Here is a 21,478-nt window from a genome sequence, read left to right as displayed (position 1 = left end):
AATTTTTATTTTCAATCCCAGACTAGGAGTTATTTATTTGGGGTAGGGACTGAGTGGGGGGAGGAGTAATATCACAGCCTTAAGTAGAAATTATTTCTATATAAGTGCAAAACTATAGGGAAAATTCAAAAGATTAGTCTGAGAAACATATGGTCTAGAACGAAAAAGTTATTTAACCTGGAGAAAAAAAAAAGACTTATTGATTTCTTCAGAATAGGGCTTTCATTAATTAAACACTCTTGCTCTAAACAGCTCCTGGAAAAGGAGGCAGGAGGACCTCTAGAGGCTTGGGGTCAGGGTTTGAGCAGACCCTCCAATTTCCTAAGTCAGGTTACAAACTTATCTGAACTAATTTCTCATGTTTTCCTTACATGATTCCCCTACCTTACAAGAGATAGTTTTACTCGAGTCCCCATTAATATCAAGCTTAATAGTAATAACAATATTGACAGTAACCATGATTTGCTGAGCACCCCCTATGTGCCAACAACTGTTCTAAGCAATTCATACTTACTAATTCTCATTCTTAAGAAACCAAGGCTCAAGAGGAGTCAGACACACTGCGTAGGATCAAAAGCTAAGTGGCAGGACTTGAAATCTTATCTAATTGTATCCACAGTCCATGTTTCGTCTGCTCCCCCTCTAAGTGACAATATGATGGAGGAGTAGTGTTAAGTACAAAGATGTTAATAGCAGAATGATTTATAATAATGTGAGCTTATTCAAAGGTATAATTATGTATGAATTATTGAAGGAAACTATGGTTGATGTTCTTGATGAAATAAAATAAATGCATAATTAATGTAGAAAATGCTTATTATTGTAATGTTAAATTTAAAAAATCCACATGATACAGACTTGATTGAAACCATGCTTTTAAAATGCCCAGATTAAATCTGGAATCAACTCTACAAAAACATCCTTAGTGGCTGGGAGGGAATGGTCTAATGAGAAGTAATTTTTCTTGTTCTATCTAAAAGGTATTTATATCTTCTTTAATAAGAATGTATTATTCTTACTTTCCTTGCTTAATAAATATCTTTATTTATTCCTAACAGGGATTATTTGCAGCCTAAAGTTAAATCCTGCCATAAAAAAATCATCCTGTCCAGGTTCTTTTTCTGCCCGCTTCCTGACCTCTCCTGTCTGTCGAGCTTTCCTCTGTGTGTCAGTGCTTACCAACAGTCTCGTTTTCTCTAAGATCTTTGTTCTGGCTTCCTTTTCTCATGGTAATTTTTTTTTTTTTTTTTTTTTTTGCCTTGACACACTTATGGCTTTTGAAATTGTTCCATTTCTGTTTCAAGCATGTTTTATTTCCTAAGGTATAATTCAGTGTCTTATGAACCTCAATAATGTGCCAATGGTTTAATTAGTAGAAGCCTTAAGACTGTTCTTCCTAGGAGAGCAGTCACACTTGTCTCCCTCTCTTTTGAGTCAAAAACAAGAGAATCAGGCCTAGCATTCACATGAAAAAGGAGATTTGTTGCTATCAAATATTTAGTACCATTAAAAGCTATATACACCAGAGTAAGTGACCAAATGGCACTTAGGATTTACCACATGGGAGAGTGTTACTAATAATTTGGCTTAATGGATATAGCTTTTGGTGAAGGCCATAATTATACCAAAATGTTATCTGAAGAGTGAGTTTTTATTTCTAGAATTACGTGATGTTCTACTCCTTGAAACAAACCAAAAGGGATTTCCCCCCTCTGAACAAAAGTGCAATTTACAATAATTTCTAAACCACAGTATTTGTGAATAACATGGAGCTTTATGAAAAATAAAGAGAGCCCTCCCAGGAAAGATGATTTTGCCTAATGTAGGTACCTCTGAAGATCAACATGAGATGATCTAAAAACTTAAGAACATAAGCTTAAGCCCTTTCAAAATTGCATATCTCTCAAACTTTATTTCCTTTCATTTACTTCTCTATGAGAAAATAAAACCAGCTTTTCAGCCCTATACATATATCAAAAAATACTTGAAAACTGATACTGTTTTATCCATCGCAGTGTCTGCTAGCAACTGGAATTGTACTTATTACATAGCAAATACCCAATAAATACTCACTGCATGTATAAATGCATAAATGTTTATCTTCTACTGACCCATGTAGGTAAGTCTTGAGCCTCAGCACAAACTCAAAGTGCAAAAGAAGATTTTCCTCTAGAAACAAAAAACATTGACAAGTTCAGTGTATCTTGCAAGATCTATCAGGTAATTTCATATTTCTTTTATGTCCAAATACTGACTGACCATCTCATTTAGCTTTAAGAATGTTATGACTGAGAGCCAGTTCCATTCCCTTAACCTGATAGATAATAAATAAGATCATTTATTTAAACATCTGCAGGGAAAATGGACAAGTATGGGGAGAAATGTGTGCTTTAATTTTAGATTATTTAATTGTTCTAGTATTTCATGGCATGAAATACTGAGTTTCTGAATCGCAGGGCAAGAACTCACTGGATTAAGTTGAGAGAACTCTCACAATATGAGTTAGCTTTCCACACTTTCTCATTCACAGGGAACAAGTCAGCCTGAAGACTGATTTCTTTTTTATTTGGAAAATATCTTTCCTATAGTTTAAAAAACAACCATTTACTAAGTTTCAAACTTAGAGAAAAGATCAGGGTTAGACAAGAGTGATCTTATAATTTACCACCCAAATTTGGATACTTTTGTTCTAGAAAATCTAAGTAGAACTGAATGGAAAAGTGGGTATAAACAGGGACTTTGCTGAGAAAATCCATGTGTAGTCACCATATCAGGCACAACCACTGACTCTTTGTGTGACCTGAGGCAAATTATCATTATGTTCTATATTTTGCTTCAGCAGGGGAAATTAATTTATGTCTTTAGTAACACTTGAACACCTACTCTGTTCAGCCTTTTCTTTTGTCATGCCTTTTCTTTCGTCAAGGTGAAAATAAAACCATTTTAAGTTCAGGATTCTAATTTCAGAAAAATTATCATCAGGTAATCGAGTAAATGAGAGCAAGTCCTACACATTAAAACCATGTCGTTCCCAGAAGAAGGGAACCCAGCCAAAGGAGATCAACAAGGGATAATGCAGAAATCAAAAGTGTATTAATTATTACAGTGGAATGAAATTACAACAGAAGTATGTCTCTTCTAGTTGTACTCTTGTTTAAACTTTCTACTGTTTTAGAACAACATAGGAAGATAACTGTTTTCATGATAATGAATCTCAAACTCTTCTCAAAATCATTGACTTTGATAATGCAGTGTAATGGGTATTTGTTATTCTTTTTATCTAAATTCCTTCCTCTGTTTGAGACTCTTTGTCTTAGGAAGCTAGGTCCCACATGCCATTACAGAAGAGGAAAATCTCAGATACTCTCTTCTCCATCTTCTCTTGCAGCTAGGACATGATCCATGATCCATATTTCATCAGTCATTTACATCAACCCACGTAGACCCAGGAGTTAATGATGTCAAGAATCAGAAACCTTGTAGGAATCTGTCTCTGGAAGCAGAAGTAGTTACAGCCAGACTGAGTTCCTGGCTCAACAGCTGGGACCATGCAAAATCAGCTGTTTCATGGCAGCAGGAGTAGTTTCCTTGCCAGAGCAGTTTTGTGCTGTGCTGGCTCTGTAGTAATAAAAGCGACAGCTGACACTTACTGAGAGCTAACTTTGTGCCAGGTACTGTCTTAAGAGTTTCTGTTTGTCCTAGGGTGCAGGGTTTCTCAATCTTAGCACTGTTCACAATTGGGCTGGATAATTCTTTGTGTATGTGTGTGTTGGGGATGGCTGTCCTGTATATTGTAGGGTGTTTAGTAGCATCCTTAGTCTCTACCCACTAATGCCAGCAGCACCCTACTGGCAATAAAAAAAATGTGATAATAATAATAATAATAAAGCCTCTAGACACTGTCAAACACCTCCTAAGGGGCAAAATAGCCCTTTGTTTAGAATCACCACACTAAGTCAGTCATTCAATAATCACAATCAATCCAAGATGCAAGCCCTAAGCTAGATTCTTCAGGCCTCCAAAAGATTCATTTTGATCTCCTTTCAGTAAATCTGGTAATGGGCTCTAGATCAGTTTTTGTCAAAATCTGTTAATTCCAGTTTCTGCCATTTGCAAACTTCAGCCCACCTGCAGGAATTTTCCTTTCCTCTTCATTCTCCCTGGAATCTCAAAATAGTTCCTCCCCTCCCTTGGACAGCAAATCCTGGGTCTTACATAATCAGAACCCTGATGTTAATGAGATGTTCCTGCATAGGCGTTAGGACCTTGGGAAAAGGAAGAGATTTTAGTTTCTCCAATCCATTAAGGCCACTTCTAAGCTTAATTAGCTTTCTGGACTGACAATGGGGCCAATGCCTCTGCAGTGCTCATAAATGCATTATCAGTAAAATAGAAGGCTCTATGGTCCCCCTTTAATGAGGCAATTTCATAGCTTATTTTTCCGAACAGTAGGTCAGAGGAAATCTTCCTTGACTGAGATCTCCACTGAAAAGCCTACTTTGTTCTTTGAACCCTCACTTTCTCCTAGGGCAGCACCTTGGTAAGCACCTACTCACCTCTCCGAAAACCTCTTGGTAAGAAATAAAACCAGACCTACTGTGGTAGGCTGGCTATCATGTTACAATACAGTATGCCCAAACATATTCAAAGAACTTTTATTTTTATTAGGGAGGCAGGGCAATGTAGTTAGCTCGGCACACGGGCTTACAATCCTGCCTCAGCTTTTTCTGCCTGCTTGGCTTTGGGGAGTTCACCTAACTTCTCAGAGTCTTGGTCACTCCATTCTTAAAATAGAGGGAATCATGTAGAGGTCACTGTGAGAATTAAATGAAATGAGAATGTAGTATGTATGCAGCAAATGATGATCATTGTTGATATTCAGTTGTGTCTGATTTTCTGTAGCTTGCTGGTCATTTCTTTTTCCTTATATGTGCCTACCTATAATCTTTCACAAATTTTCCAAATTCTGGTATCATTGAGCCTCAAACTTTATTTTTCTGCTGTCTTCCCAATTTGCAAAGAGCTTTCACAAACATCATCTCAGTTGAATTGAAACTATGCAACCACACAAGGCAGATAGGTCTTCATAGAAGATAGATCCATAATCCAGAAAGGACTTAAGTAGGAATTTCCTCAAGGCCTGTCAACCTGTTTGGGTGCTCTTTCCTGATACCTCATGGATCAATACATTGTCACACATCTCACTTTTTTAAATAAATGTTTATCTTTTTCATTATGTGTTAAATGAGGGGGTTGAAGTTGAGGATCACATAGTGTTTATGCCACCTCTGACAATCTATGAACTTAAACAACAGGTTCAAGTGAGCTGAGTTCATGTAAATAAGTAGACAACTGGCAAAGGAAATCATCTTTAGGATAGACCAGGTGAAAGAAAAGTCAGAACCACATGTAGCTGAAACTCAGAAACCTTCAAGGACACTGTGCAATGCTGCTGGCATGACTTTTTGACACTGTTCTTTACAATTAGTGACAGCAAATGACTTCTGCCTTCACAGTCTACCATTAAGACTGGCTTTTCTAATCTGATTCTGGTCAACACTTCCTTTCTAATTCTATCCATCATTGTCTACTATATAGGATATTTTGTTTCAATCCTGGATTGGCTCCCACTCCTCACCTGTTCCCAGAGACAGCAAAACCCTAAAACTATCCACAAATTTCTGAGAACTCCAAGTGTTGAGCTTTGTTTTCCTAGCCTCTGGAAACTCACTTAAACAAAATTCAGAATCAGAGTTCCACTATTTTCAAGGATTTCCTGAGTTTCCTTTATTTCCAACTATTTCCCAGTATGGATTCATTTGTACAACCCCAGAATAATTGTGTTGAGATCTCCTAATCAATCATTCTTGGACAGACTACAGCTATCACCAAGTTTGAATATCTACAGAGATACAAACTTCCCACTTGAGAGAATACAGTGCCTTTATTGAGTCTTCAGTTTTATTGTATTCTCTGATTAGAAAGATTGCTAAAAGTGGATAAGGGGTTCCACCTACAAATGATAAAAACAGAAAACAAAAATCTGATTGCTATCCCTCTACAGGGATTCAAGAACCATGGATCAGAGAATACAACTGTAAGAGTTTTGTAAAATTTCTAGAACCTTTGTAACTTTCCTGGTAATGCTATTTTTGTTATTACCATCTGTTTCCCCATAGTGATTAGCACTAACCTTCCTAAAATAAAAAGGGTCTGTGTGCTTATCTTCAGGACATTAGGAAAGAAGAAAGCAGAAATATATAGCTTCTTACTCTGCAGACAGGCTTGCAAAGATAAAGACTCAAAGAGGTAGAGGGATATTAACAATTTTTAGAGAGGAAAGAGGGCCAAGTCCTTGAGATCTACAGAAATGGAAGGAAAAAAAAAATACTATCAAGTAGGGCCCAAGAGGAGACCTAGGACTAGATAGAAAAAAGCCCTTTGTGTGATTTCCTCAAAATTTATATGGAAATGCAAAGAAAGTTTTGTGATCTTATACCCCCTGACTTATTACAAATTTCCAGTAATCAAGAGTAAAGTGAGAAAGAAAACATTTGCAAACCATATATGTGATAAAATATTTGTATCCAGAATTTAGAAATAACAATTCCCAAATCTCGATAATGGGGAACCAATGCCTCACAAAAATAAATAAATAAATAAATAAATAAATAAATAAATAAATAAATAAATAATAAGCACATAAAAAAGTGCTCAGGCCATTTAAAACAATGAAATACACCTATTAGAATGTCTAAAATTAAAATACTGATCATTCCAAATATTGATGAGACTGTAGTGAAAATGGAATGCTCATATGCTACTGATGGTAATGTAAAATGACATGATTACTTTGGAAAAACAACTTAGTTTCCTATAATGGTAAATGTGTATCTATCCTATGTTTTATCTCGTTTGCTCCCAAAAGCTTATCCAAGTGAAATAAAAATATGTTCATAAAAATACTTATATACAAATGTTTCTAACAGCTTTATTAAGTAAAAACTGGAAACTAACCAAATATTCACGGACAGGTGCATGGATAAACAAATGTGGTATAAACATACAATGGAACACTGCTTAGGATAAAGAGGGATAAACAATTGATATGTGAAAAAAATATGGATGAGTCTCTTATAGTAGTTATTTTGAGAAAAAGAAAACAAAAGGACATACTTCATGATTCTATTTTATAAAATCTCAAAAGTGCACACTAATCAGTAGTAACAGTAAGCGATGGGCCCCAGGGGATGGGGATGGTAGGGCAGGATACAAAGGAGAGACTGCAAAAGAGAGCAGAGAACTTTCAGTATGATGGGTATACTCATTATCTAGATTTCAATGATGATCTCACTCTTATTTGTCAAATGTTGTCATATCCTACACTTTATTTATAGTTTACTTATATAACTCTAAGTATAACCATAATTGAATAAAGTTATTAAAAAGTATCAGATGGCTTGCTTGGACTGAGAGAGAATAGCAAAATGCCCAGAAACTGCATGTTATTTTCTCCAAGTTATAGTGTTCCAATACTATTGTCCCTGTAACCAGTTGGTACAGCTTTAAGGAAAATAACTATGGCTACTCTAAAACTATAACCATAGAAGGAACTCAAAAAACCTTTCTATTTCCTTTTGGAATTTACCCCAAAACGACAAAATTGGAAACAAATTCTGTCTTCAGTAAAACTCAGATGTTCATAACCCTGAGCCAACAGTCATATAGTGGCTCAGAACAAAACCCTTGGGGGCCAACTTACTTAAATTCAAAATCTAGCCCTGCCATATAGTAGCTATGTAATTGGGCAAATGACTTTGTGCTCAGTTTCCTGGTTTGTAAAGTGAGAATAATAGTTTTACCTCACAGGATTATTTGCAGAGTAAGCCCTATATAGTAAGCTACTATATGGCAGGGCTAGATTTTGAATTTAGGTAACTTAGGCCTGCACTAGCATACAGTAAGCAGTGCATATTGTAGGAAGATCTAGTCTAAACAAAATGTGTAATGATGAGGATAATAATAAAAAAGAAGTCTATGCAGGATGGATGACTAGGGTGGTAAGCCTGAAAACACACAGGGCTTATCTGAAAGTTCCTATACTAAGAATTAGACATTTACTTACCTCCTCCCCACTCTCCTCTTGTCAGGAGATTGTTGGGTTTATTTTATAGAAAAATGAAACCAGAGAGCCTCTGGAGGCAAAGATATTAGGTTTAAATTGAGCAAGGATGAGGAGATGGTAGAGTAGGAGGATCCTGAGTTCATCTTGTGCCACAGACACACCAAACCAACAGCCATATCTATTGCTCTGAAAATGCTATGAAGATTGGCAGGACAGATCTTTTGTAGCTAGTTGCAGAGAGAGAGCCACATGAGAAAAAGGAGGGGCAGTGACACAGTTGGAGACCTAACCCTTATTAGCACAGCCAGCCATAAACAAGAGGGACATCATAAACATGGAGGAGCAAAGGGATCAGAACCCACATCAGGCAACCCTGGCCTTGGGGACCTGCATTGGGAAAACAAGTCCTCATAGTGTCTGGATTTGAAACACTGTGGGTTTAACTCTGGGAGCTTTCAAAATCAGCAGGGCTTGGGGTGCCTGGGTGGCTCAGTTGGCTGAACATCTGCCTTTGGCTCAGGTCATGATCCTGGGGTCCTGGGATTGAGTCCAGATCCCTCTCTCTCTGCCTGATGCTCTCCCTGCCTGCCAAATATATATATATATATATATATATATATATATATATATATATATATTTTTTTTTTTTTTAATCCACAAGAGAGAAGAAGACAAGAAACCAAGTTCCTACCCTTAAAGAGCCAACAAGCTAAACAACTCAACCTGAGACACAGCATGGAAGCAGTAGTTTGAAAAGCACCTATGATATACTTGGAGATTTCTTGACTAATTTTATGACACTTGTCACAAAAGCTAATTGCAGACAGCTAGACTAAGTGTTGGCTCTAACCACCTACTAAACCCATGGTGGCTACAGCCAGGTTTCTCAATAGTACCAGAAGCAAACACTGCCTAGTGCACCTGTGGCAGATCAAGCAGTTCATTCAGCTAGCTCAGTCACAATAGGAGGGTGCACATAGCCTTCACAAAGGATGCCCCTGGAGCACCATGTTCTAGTGACCAAGAAGGATTATAATACAGGGCACCATAGGATCTCTTCGACACAAGGCCATTACTTTCAAGATCAGGAGACACAGATGATCTAATACACAGAAAGAAACAGAGTTAGATAAAATAAAGAGACAGAGGAATATGTCCAAAATAAAAGAACAAGACAAAAATCTCAAAAAAGCTAAACAAAATGGAGATCTGCAGTATGCCTGATAAAAAGTTCAGAGTAATGGCCATAAAAATACTCACTGGTCTTGAAAAAAGAATGGATGATTCAATGAGAACTTCAATAAAGAGAAAATATTTAAAAATTCAGAGTTGAATTTAATAACTGAAATACACACAACAGGAAATCAGCAGATTAGAGGATGCATAAGACCAACCTGCAAGATGATAAAGTAATATAAAAACAAAAAGAATAATTTAAAAAATGATAATAAGTTAAGGGACTTCTGTGACATCATCAAGCCTCATAACATCTGCATTATAGGGATCCTAGCAGGAAGGTTGGAATACTTATTTGAAGAAATGATAGCAGAAAATTTCTCTAATCTGAGTAAGGAAATATACATGCAAGTCCAGGACGTACAGAGAACCCCAAACAAGATGAGCACCATAATATTTAAATTGGCAAAAATTAATGATAGATAGTCTTAAGAGCAACAAGAGAAAAGAAGAGAGCTACATACAAAGGAAACCCCATAAAGCTATCAGCTGATTTTTTTAGTAGAAAATTTGCAAGCCAGAAGGCATGGCATGATATAATCGAAGAATACTCTACTGAACCAAGTTAATATTTAGAATTGGAGGAAAGTTAAAGAGGTTCTCAAACAAAAGTTAAAGGAGTTTGTTACCACTAAACCAGGTTTAAAAGAAATGTTAAAAGGACTTCTTTCATTGGAAAAAAATTAAAAAGGCCATAACAGGAAGAAAGTAATAAAAAGAAAAATTGCACTGGTAAAAGCAAGTGTATATTAAAGGTAGTAGACTAATCACTTACAAATCCAGTGTGGAGATTAAAACATAGAAGTAGTAAAATAAATTGTATCTACAAAAATCGTCAAGGGATGCACAAAAGATGAAAAATATGCTATCATCTACATAAAACATGGAGGGGGGAGTAAAATTTTGGTGCTTTTATGATGTGTTGAGACTCAAGTGACTATCAACTACATATAGCTTGCTATACACATAAGATAATGAAGAAAAAGGAATCCAAGCATAGCACTGAAGAAAGTAGTAAAATAAATTGTATCTACAAAAATCGTCAAGGGATGCACAAAAGATGAAAAATATGGTATCATCTACATAAAACATGGAGGGGGGAGTAAAATTTTAGTGCTTTTATGATGTGTTGAGACTCAAGTGACTATCAACTACATATAGCTTGCTATACACATAAGATAATGAACACCATGGTAAAGAAAAAGGAATCCAAGCATAGCACTGAAGAAAGCCATCAAACTGGGGACCTAGAAAGAGAAAAAGAAAAAAACTACAAAAACAATCAGAAAATAATAAATGGTCTAAATGCTCCAATCAAAGGCATATTATGACTCAATGGATAAGAAAATAAAACAAGATCCACCTATATGCTCCCTGCAGAGAGTCACTTAAGACCTAAAGACACAGACTAAAAATGAAGGGATGGCAAAAGATATTCCATGCAAGTGGAACAAGAACAGCAGCAACAAATCCAGGCTACTAATACTAATCAGACAAAACAGACTTTTAAAAAAGACTGTAGCATGAAGCAGCATATGTAGAAATCAAGAAAATAATCCCATGTGCAATTGCACCGAAAATAATAAGAAACCTAGGATTAAACCTAACCAAAGTAGTGAAAGAACTGTAGTCTGAAAACTATAAAACACTAATGAAAAAAATTGAAGACAACACAAAGAAATTGAAAGATATCTCAGGCTTACGGATTGGAAGAATAAATATTATTCAAATGTTGCTATTACCCAAAGCTATCTTTTATATTATCATTTAATGCAATCCTTATGAAAATACCAATAGCATTTTTCACAGAGCTAGAACACACAATCCTAAAATGTGTGTGGAACCACAAAAGAAAGACCCTGAGTAATCAAAATCATCTTAATATAGGGGGAAAAAAAAGCTGGAGGTATTACCACCCCAGATTTCAAGACATATTACAAAGCTACAGTAATCAAAACAGTATGGTTCTGGCACAAAAATAGACACACAGATCAATGGAACAGGATAGAAAGCCGAGAAATAAACCCACACTTTTATGGTCAATTAATCTATGACAAAGGAGGTAAGAATATACAATGGAGGAAAAACTTTCTTTAATGTGTGGTATTGGGAAAATTAGACAACTACATGCAGAAGAATGAAATCACACACAAAAATAAACTGAAAATGAATAAAGACCTAAATATGAAATCTGAAACCATAAATAACATGGGTGATCATCTCTTGGACATTGACCTTAGAAACCCATGTATGGATATGTCTCCTCAGGCAAGGGAAACCAGAGCAAAAATAACTCTTGGGACTACATCAAAATAAAAAGGTTTGCACAGCAAAAGAAACCAACAAAACAAAAAGGCAGCCTACCGAATGTATTTAAAAACTGAGATCTTGACATTTTCAGCAACATTGTTGGATATAGAGAATATTACAAAGTGAAATGAATCAGAGAGAAAGACAAACATCATAAAATTTCACGTATATGTGGAATCTAAAACCAAAAAAAAAATCCCAGAAATGGCCTTAAATACAGAGAACAAACTGGTGATTGCCAGAGGGGAGGGGATTGACGAGATGGGTGAAATGAATGAAAGGGATTCAGAGGTACAAACTTCCAGTTTTAAAATAAGTAAGTCATGCGGATGAAAAGTATTGCAAAGGGAATATAGTCAATATTGTAATAACATTGTATGGTGACAAATGGTGATTATACTTATGGTGGTGAGCATTGAGTAAGGTATAAAAGTTTTGAATCACTATAGTATACATCTGAAACAAATATAACTATACTTCAATAATAAAAATAATATAAATGAAAGCAGTGTAAAAATTTGGGGGGCAAATTAATGTTAATCCATTCAATAAGGTATTGCAGATTTTTTTAAAGATTTATTTATCTTAGAATGAGATAGTGTGCATAAGTGGGAGAGGGACAGAGGAGGAGAATCTTCAAGCAGACTACCCCTGAGTATGGAGCCTGACAGAGTTGGGGGGGGCTTGATCTCATCACACACGAGATCACGACCTGAGCTGAAAACCAAGAGTTGGACACTTAATCCACTAAGCCATCCAAGTGCCCCTCAATAAGGTACTGAGGCTTTAAAAACTCTTGTTATTGTCACCCACGCATGCCCACAATTTTTTAGCCTTGGTTTCACTTTGAGTATTTTCTATGAGGTAGCATACTGAATTAAAAACAAACAAACAAAAAACATGGGCAATAATAAGCCACTGGGTTTTAACAGAGGGATGAACTAAAAGCTATTCACTAAAAAAAATGACTCTATAGGCCCTTTCCCACTTTCTAGAATACCTACCATGCAACCAAGCATACATTACATAGGACAGAGAGAAGGAAACCATTCTCCAGAGAAAATGAACCATGCAAATGATAAAATATTTGGGCATATCTAATGACAAGCCAGTGGCCATTAAACTTTCTTACAAATGACATCCAGCAGAGGCAAGTCCACATGCACACAGACCTTGCAAACTGATTTTTGGTGTCCCTTCCTAAAAGAATAATAGCTAGACAAAAATTACCAGATATTTGAGAAAAGTCTTTATTATAAAGGAGAGACCCATGCAAACAGATGAAAAAGAAAATACAGAGGATGCAGAAACCAGAACAAGCCTTTGAAAATAACACAATCACGTATCAAAAACCATAAACTATAAAAATTAGAGAGGAAAAAAAGAGCTTTTTGAATTTAAAGGCATAATTGCTGTCTTGGGTTGGGCACCCCCATACCAGAGTCCAAGATGGAAAATCCCGTTCAAGTGATAGATTAAGGCGGAGTTTTTAGGAGAGAGCAGAAAAGCAGGGTAGGACAGGACACAAAATCTCCTCAAGACCCTGGTCTCAATTGGAGACTTCCTTCCATCTGGTCCCAGACTAAACCTAAAATACACATTGTGCCACTGAATCAATCCCACTTTGAAGCAAGGGTCCAGCCTTTTTACCCCCATATCAGTCAGTTGTTGTCTGAGCCTGGAGAGGTAGGTGCATTACCATCAGAAGAGGCATCTCCTAACGGGCCAGGACAGATTTCTAGAAAAGGGATGCTGTGACTTATTAGCCCACACCCCCAGCAACTAGAGGGTAGCTACAATGGCTGGTAAGAAGCATACTACCTGAATGCACCCATCTTATTCATTTTCATTAGGCAGTGTAATTCCATCATTTCCTAGTAACTCTTAGTACTTTTACTTTCTTCTTGCTCAAACACTGCAAATAACAACTTTTTGAAATGATCTAAGGTTTTTTTTTTTTTTTTGGCTATTCTGACTTTTAGCTTTTGAAAAATTTAAACAAATAACAGCAAGACTTACTTGCAATGAACTTTCAACAAATATATGCCGACTCTTAGGCTAACACCTGGCATCAGCCTCCTTTCACTTCTATTTTTATAGTTTGTATTACATAACCACGGAAGTTTCATTTAAATCTTCTTCTGCTTTCATTATATTAATAGAAGTTCTAGAAAACATGGTGAGCAAAGAATTATCAAAGAAATTATACTAGAAAATTTTCTAAAGTGAAAGGCATACAACTCCAGATTAAAAGTACCCACTGAGTGCCCCGTGCAATGAATGAAAAAAGGACTCACAGAAAGGCACATCCTGAAATCTTGGAACACCAGGGATGAAGAAAAGGTTTTAAAGGTTTTGAGACAGAAATCCGGGCTATTTTTATAGTCCTTTTTATACTATTTGACTTCTTTAAACTACCAGTCATAAAGGTGTAACACAGTATCTGCAATTCCAAGAAACCTTCTATTCCACAAAACTCATCACTAAAAATAATAAGGCTCCTGGAGAACAAGGTGATTAAGGAAGACTACTCAAAACTAGGGGAATTTGTTAATCAAAGCACAAAAAACACTAATATAAATTCTAATAAAAATGCACAAGCATTTTCAAAGTTAGTGATGGGGTATAGGACAGCAGGTTGTGAAATGAGCAAAATATTCAATGAAAAACCAGAATCCAAGGTGTCTATCTGAGAAGTAGAGGGCCACATCAAGCCGTGGCAGAGGTGATGGGATGTTTCATCTTTAAACTTTTTCATTATGTCATACTTAAGTCCACAGAATTTTTTAAAAGATTTATTTATTTATTTATTCATGAGACACACAAGCAGAGAGAGAAGCAGGCTCCTTGCAGGGAGCCCGATATGGGACTTGATCCCAGGACTCCAGGATCACACCCTGAGCCGAAGGCAGGCTGTAAACCACTGAGCCACCCAGGTGTCCCAAGTTCACAGAATTTTAGTGAAGAGAGAATCTTATAGATCTATTCAATTTACTAGTCCGGAGAGCACTTCGTGTCATGAGAATGTAGAATCAGGCATACTGAGTCATATCAGGTGGTGCCACACTCACCCACTTAGAAGATCCAATCCCGGTCCTCCTCATACATCTAAAGTAATCTCCTTTAAATGATTATGCTAAATGAGTACAGAAATAAAAGATTAGAAGCATGGGTTTGCTCTACATTAGCTACATTCTCCTTCTCCAGACAGTTGACCTCAACCAGAGATAAGTCCCCTCCCCCAAGAGAACATATTTCATTGTTGCAACTAGTGAGGGAAGTGAGCAGGTGGAGGGAGAGGTATTACTGGTATCTAGTGGGGAAAAGCCAAGGATCCTAAAGCGCAAAGCATATTCTCACAAAGAATTATCCCACCCAAAGCATCATTACTGCAAAGATTGAGAAATCCTGCCCCAGGATAATAAAACCCTTGCCTTATCTCCATAACCAGACCCTTAACACAGGATTAGGGCTAGAAATTGCAGAGGAGCTCTTCTTTAAAAGTGAAGACATCTATAAGTGAAATATGATGCCTGCTGAACAGCAAACATGCTTTCCCTGGAAATTTTCACACAGAAGTCAAACGATGATATTGCAGGGCTGTTGGGAAGCGATCTCCACCTTGGAAGAAATGTAAAATATTTAGGGTTTCTTGCAACATGGAACTCTCATGAAACAGAGGTGAGATAGGAAGCCCTAAAAGGCAACTTGAACTGAGTCATGTGCAGTAAGGTTCCTCTTGGATCCATTAGCAACAAATTATTAGAAAACACTGTCCCGAGGGAAAACCATATATGCTCACAGGATGACAAGATAAGTTTGATTATTTCCCTTGGGACGGAATGTTTGCTACCCCATCCTATATCAACTGTGCACAGTCTTCACTCTCTTTCTCCAGGAAAAAAAAAAAAAAAGTATTTTTCCCATTCAGGGCCTTTAATTAAAGATGTATAGAAAGAAATTGGATAGAAGGAGTAAAACAAAAAGGAGGGGAAATTACAATTTTTAAAGTTCCTTTGATTAAGACTATACATGGTAACTACAGCCCCCTACAGAAATATATTGAAACAGGAGGGGCAGAGAGACCTTTTATGATTCAGACATTACTTACCAATGGCTTTGATTTTTTTTTCTAACTTTTTCTTATTTGTGAAAGACCTCTTTGGAAGGAAGTAAGACCATGAATGGGACAGCAAACATTTACAATTTTTAATTTTAATTTACAATTAAGCTGAGTAATATTTTTATCTTAGTTTAAGAGTATAAATTGTATTGTCTTGCATTAACTCATGTTTATTTCACTATAGGATTCTTTTTCATATTTTGTTACCTCCCAGGGTTCTGTCTTGGATATATGCATAAGCTTTTAATATTGAATATTGCATGGGTGTGTGTGTGTGCGTGTGTGTGTGTGTGTGTTGCCTAATAGTGTTTGTTAAGAAATAATTCCATTGGAACCATTTCCCTAAGTGAACTTAGCTTTGCTAACAGATACCACCTGCTAGGTTCAGTAACAGCTCTTCCTGATGCTTAATGACAATTTCTTTTAATTCAACATTTTTAATGAAAAATAATATAGGAGTTAAAATTGGGATAAGACTACATTGGTACCATAATTGGCATCAAACCTACCAATTAAACATTATATGAATTAAAGTTTTATGTGTTTTTAATTGTACTTTCAGTAAGTGAAGAGTACAGCTTGTCTATTAACTATACAATAAATTATTTAACTATTGGAGTGTGTCCTGAATTTTACAGATTTTAATTACCTGGAGAAAAATCAGAGCGGTGACAAAGGAGGAACACAGAGAAGGTATGATCAAGAGCCTATGTGCTTCTCAGTGTGAGAAAACACCTAACTACATGGTGGTTCTTGTGTAATTATAAAGTAATTAAAGTTGTGATTAGTACCGACCACAGCATAGGCATTAACAAGCCAGAAGGAAATATAACTCAAGGTTCTAGTTCATAGGCTGGTATACAGAAATAATATCCAGCTGTCTACCAATTCAAAATACTTCCTCAGCAATGGTTCACATTTGACTGAAAATAAGAAAGTAGGTTGCCTAGTTTTCATATTGCTCAATAAAAAAAAAAAAAAATCCCTCTTTGGAATGCATCCCAAACCTCATGGTAATTTGCAAAGTTAAAGACAAAATAAGAGAAGAGAACATTAACCAGCTAGCTCCATCCCAAGACCTGAGAATCTCAAAGTACATTTGCAATTACTCATCTGTCCAACCTGCCTCCTACTTAGAGAGCATCTCCGATTCTGAGGCACTGAGCCAGGTACTGACTCCACATGGACATGAGGAAGATGTCAGCTGGGTTTGGTGATGATGGAGGCCACAGGTACAATTAGTTCTATTCTAAGCCATCCTCTCCTCACATTCCACTTCACTCAAAGGGCATCTCAGGGCTCAGGAATTTCTATGGAAGAAAAACTAAAAGAGAATTTGGTTCTTGTAAACCGTATCTAAGTAACCTTTATTTTTAAATCCTAGGTGTTATTTTTGATGTGATATTCATTTCACTGTGCTTGGAAAAGAGACCTTGTAATTCTTTAGACAAGCCTGACAGCTGCAGCTTTATTATGAAACCACAGTGAATCCCATATCCACTGTCATTAAAGCATACTGTGAAATGATTCAGTGGCAGGTCTTGAACAAGATGGGGAAAACATTGGCAGAAAGGGGATGATGATGATGTGGGATTTGGTGATCCCCAAACTGTTAAACTAGATAAAAAGAGTACTATAATCCCCTTGATAAACTCAACTCTCTGGGTCTCCTGCTGGCTGCATTCACTTTATCAGCTGGGAACATTGCCTTAATGACATTTGTAAGGCATAATATTTTATAGACACCATGCTGTGCCTATGGGATTGTCCACATCTCATGGGAATAGACAGAGCTTTCAGAAATTAGGAAAGATGTCCACTGGGCCTGGTGCTGAGGAGGGGCACTGAAACATCAATAGAGGCCCATTCTCCCCCAGCAGTTCTCATTTTCTCATCTGCTTCTCGGGGTTGGGGGAATGGATTAGAGATAAAGCCAAGAAATTTGGAGTGGCTCCTGAAAAAGAAAAACAGGCCTTATTTAATGAGTCTGAGGGGCTCCTGGCTCAAAGGAGTAGTCTCAGTAGAATTAAGAGCCCAAATCCCCTTTACCAACCCTTTTATTGCACTGCGTTGCTTTTTTTTTTTTAATTTTTATTTATTTATGATAGTCACAGAGAGAAAAAGAGGCAGAGACATAGGCAGAGGGAGAAGCAGGCTCCATGCACCGGGAGCCCGACGTGGGATTCGATCCCGGGTCTCCAGGATCGCACCCTGGGCCAAAGGCAGGCCCTAAACCACTGCGCCACCCAGGGATCCCAGTGCGTTTCTATCATCACTTATTGTTACACCACTAGATCCTTTTCACCCTGATGTTTGATACTTCTCTCAATGATTTGACCTCATGCTCTGGCTTTTATTCTTTGGTTAGCCTTCTTAAAGAGGCTTGGTCTCACATTTCATTTAGAACTTATTTTCCTAAAATAGTATGACATAGTCCTATCTACATTAAAAAAAAAAAAAAATCACCAATCCATCATCTCCTTCCCACACAGCTTCCTTCCTTTCTTCCTTGCACTTCCATAGAGTTTTAACAGAACATATTAATCCATTTGGAGGATGTCCGGTATTGTGTTTGGCACTATTTAGGGTTATTCTCTGGATGTTTCCTCCTTCCTCTCCTACCCATAGCATACACTACTGTGGCTTTTCTCTGTAGATCAGGACTCAGCCTCCACACCAAGTGTGGGCCACCACCTCTTTTTATATACCAAGTTTTCTTAAGACACAGCCAAGCTCATTTGTTTATCCTTTGTATGTGGCTGCTTTCATGCAGTGACCGAGTGCTTGCACAGAGATGGTATGGCCCTTAGAAGAAGACTGTGGACCTCTTTTGTAGACAAAGGCTTTTTAGTGTTTATTTCCTTTCTTCTCTTGCCTGTTCCTTTTAGTTAAAGACCGTAAGGTTGGATAATTCAACCAGAAATATTACCAAACTAGAGATGCCAATTGATTTCATTTAACTTTACAAAAGAATGGCTTCCAATCTATTAAGAATCCCTACTGTTTCTCAAATATAACAGCATATATTGTTTCTACCTTTACCATATCCTAAAATTAAAAATTGCTTTTTAATTTATTTATTAAACCCAGCTTACCCCTACTTCCACAAGGCCTTTCTGGTTGCTTCTAATCGTTTAGACCATTTCCTCATGTCTGAGACACAATCTTCCCATCTCACTAGCTCACTTGTCTCTGCTTACTTTCTCCTGCCCTCTTCTTCCCTTACCTTTCCTTCCTCTTGTGATTTATGGCTTAGCAATATTTTTTTTATTGCTTGAGAATGCTTTGTAGGTTTCCTTTTACTCTAAGCAGCATTTGTCAATGAGGCACACATAGTACATCACCTAAGATGGATTTTGGAAAATAAAAATGTCTCCATCTTCTCCATGAATGAATACCCTATTCTAATCTTCCCTACCCTCCATGAGAATTTCTATTTTTATCATTGGCTCTGAAATATCATCTCTAATGGATGCAAGATACAATCTTGAAGAGACAGTATAGAATGAGGAAGTATACAGTATTTTATTTGAAACAGTTCACAAAATTTAAAAATTCTAAGCATTCAATTAATAACTGTATTCTCAGCCTTTCTAGGAAAATCAGAAAATCTGGTACTGTAGGGATTTTCACATGGCTTCAATCAGCTAGAGCTCTCCAGCAATGTTCCCTTTAAAAGAGTCATGTGCTTTCTGATTTCTAGTTCACCAAAATTTCTGACACTCCTATTACCCTGTACTAGGCCAGCTTCATCATTTATGTTGCCTACTCATTCCCCTAAGGCATTCGGTTTGTGATTGCTGCTCTAAACCAAATAGCAAAGGGACTTGATAATTTCACTGGAAAGCTATACCCCAGAGATGGATATCATTAATTGCTTCATATAATTGGAAGTAGAGGCGGTATAATGGGAGGCAATGGCAAACTCATGGAATAATATCCCAAAAATTTTAGAGGCAGTACTAGTAAATGCTAAAGAGAGAAATACAAAAAAATGTGTGTGTGTGTGTGTGTGTGTGTGTGTGTGTGTTTTATGTTAAACCACCATGGAGCTTTGATAATCTATGTAGATAGCCAAGACCAAGCTAGGCTCTAGGTTTGATAATAGTACTTTGGAATATATGGTAAAGTGGGTGTTATGGGCTGAACTGTATTCTCCTGAAATTCAAATTTTAGTACCTCAGAACGTGATTAAATTCAGAGATAGGCCCTTTAAAAAGGTGATTAAGTTAAAATGAGGCTATTAGAATGGACCTAATCAATCTGATGTCTTAACAATGAGGAAATTTGAACACACAAGGAACACCAGGAGTATGCACGTACAAAGGGATGACCTTGTGAACAGGAAGCAAGAGAAAAGCCATAGAAAGAGGCCTCAGAAGAAACCAAACATGCTGACATCTGGATCTTGAACTTCCAGGATTCAGAACTGTGAGAAAATACATTTCCATTGTTTAAGCTACCGGGTCTGTGGTATTTTGTGAGGGCAACCCTAGCAAACTCATATAGTGGAGCTCCTACAATAGTCTCCTCCTTAGCTTTTATGAGATTTTTCTCTCTCTTCTAACTGAAAAGTGCCATCTTCACTTGTTGTCTCTCACTCTCATTCAAGCCAGTTTCATAGCCAGTGATACATTCCCCCCTCCTTGCTCTTAACCAAACCAAATGCCCGGGGCATTTTGACAGCTGACAGTGTGACTAGGATACATTGCCCAGGTTTTACTAGAATAAATCACTTTCATGCTAGTTTTCACCTTTGACTCTACTTCTCTACTTGCTCCCAAACAGGTTTGGGGAGGAATGCTTGCTTAGTCAGTGAGTTCAGAAATAAGGAACAGAGACTCATCCTCTCCAAAATCTTCCTTGAAATCCTATATAAAGCATGAAGAACTGGGGCAGCTGGGTGGCTCAGTCAGTTGAGTGTCCGACTTTTACTTCTGGTTCAAGTCGTGATCTCATGGATCATGGGATCCATATCAGGATCCCCACTCAGTGGAGAGTCTGCTTGAGATTCTCTCCATCTTCTCCTCTCCCACTAGAATAAATAAATAAATCTATAAAGAGAAAAAAGTGCTAAGAACCAAAGAGCCTCATTAATAATTAAACACTTAGTGAACTAGCTCAAAGTTTCAGGTTTCCTTTCTAGATTTCATGCTTACTGTAGGAAGCCAAGCCAAGGCATTATGTTAAACCAATGAGAACAGACTGGACCTGGGTAAAAGACAAAGAGAATGCATCCTTCAAAAAGCAAAGTTCATTTTTAGATTTCAATTCTCCTTCCACTGCTAGCATTGTGACACAGAGTTTACTATTGCTGATGGCCAGGACCTATCCTCACATCTCTGATCCTCTCTCTCAGGGAAGATTTACCCTCTGATAAAGCCTGCCACAATTTGGAAACCTTCATTTCCTGAACAGAGCCTTCCAGCCACACTAAATTCATCTGGGTGAAAGAAAGTTAAGTTGATTTGCAGCATTTTGTGGATTATATCCCCCAAAATGTACAACCCAGACTAAGGGGATTTATTTGGATAAAATGAGAAACAACCCTAAACTGTCTTTCACTTCCACCAAGCCCCAAACAAACTTGCCAAGTTTACAAACGTTTATCCGTTATTTTTTGTCAATCTTTCCTCTCATTTGGTGGATGAATCTACCTCTACTTTCTCATCTGTGATGAAGCA

The 21,478-nt window shown here is 37.1% G+C and overlaps 2 long non-coding RNA genes across 9 annotated transcripts in view; one reads left to right on the top strand and one right to left on the bottom strand.

The window, feature by feature from the left end:
• The window catches only part of LOC111097747, a 143,396-nt gene extending 139,796 nt beyond the window's left edge, over positions 1 to 3,600 (top strand). For all 3 annotated transcript variants that reach the window (XR_005365965.1, XR_005365967.1, XR_005365966.1), the window contains exons 3-4: positions 2,120 to 2,220; positions 3,389 to 3,600. This is a non-coding gene — a long non-coding RNA (uncharacterized LOC111097747). The remainder of the gene's footprint in view (positions 1 to 2,119; positions 2,221 to 3,388) is intronic.
• The window catches only part of LOC111097745, a 232,828-nt gene that overhangs the window by 2,921 nt on the left and 208,429 nt on the right, over positions 1 to 21,478 (bottom strand). For all 6 annotated transcript variants that reach the window (XR_005365959.1, XR_005365960.1, XR_005365961.1 and 3 more), the window contains one exon: positions 2,074 to 2,169. This is a non-coding gene — a long non-coding RNA (uncharacterized LOC111097745). The remainder of the gene's footprint in view (positions 1 to 2,073; positions 2,170 to 21,478) is intronic.

The sequence above is a fragment of the Canis lupus genome, chromosome 10, assembly GCF_011100685.1.
Source record: "Canis lupus familiaris isolate Mischka breed German Shepherd chromosome 10, alternate assembly UU_Cfam_GSD_1.0, whole genome shotgun sequence".
Classification (NCBI taxonomy): domain Eukaryota; kingdom Metazoa; phylum Chordata; class Mammalia; order Carnivora; family Canidae; genus Canis; species Canis lupus.
This window is presented reverse-complemented; position numbering and strand designations above follow the sequence as displayed.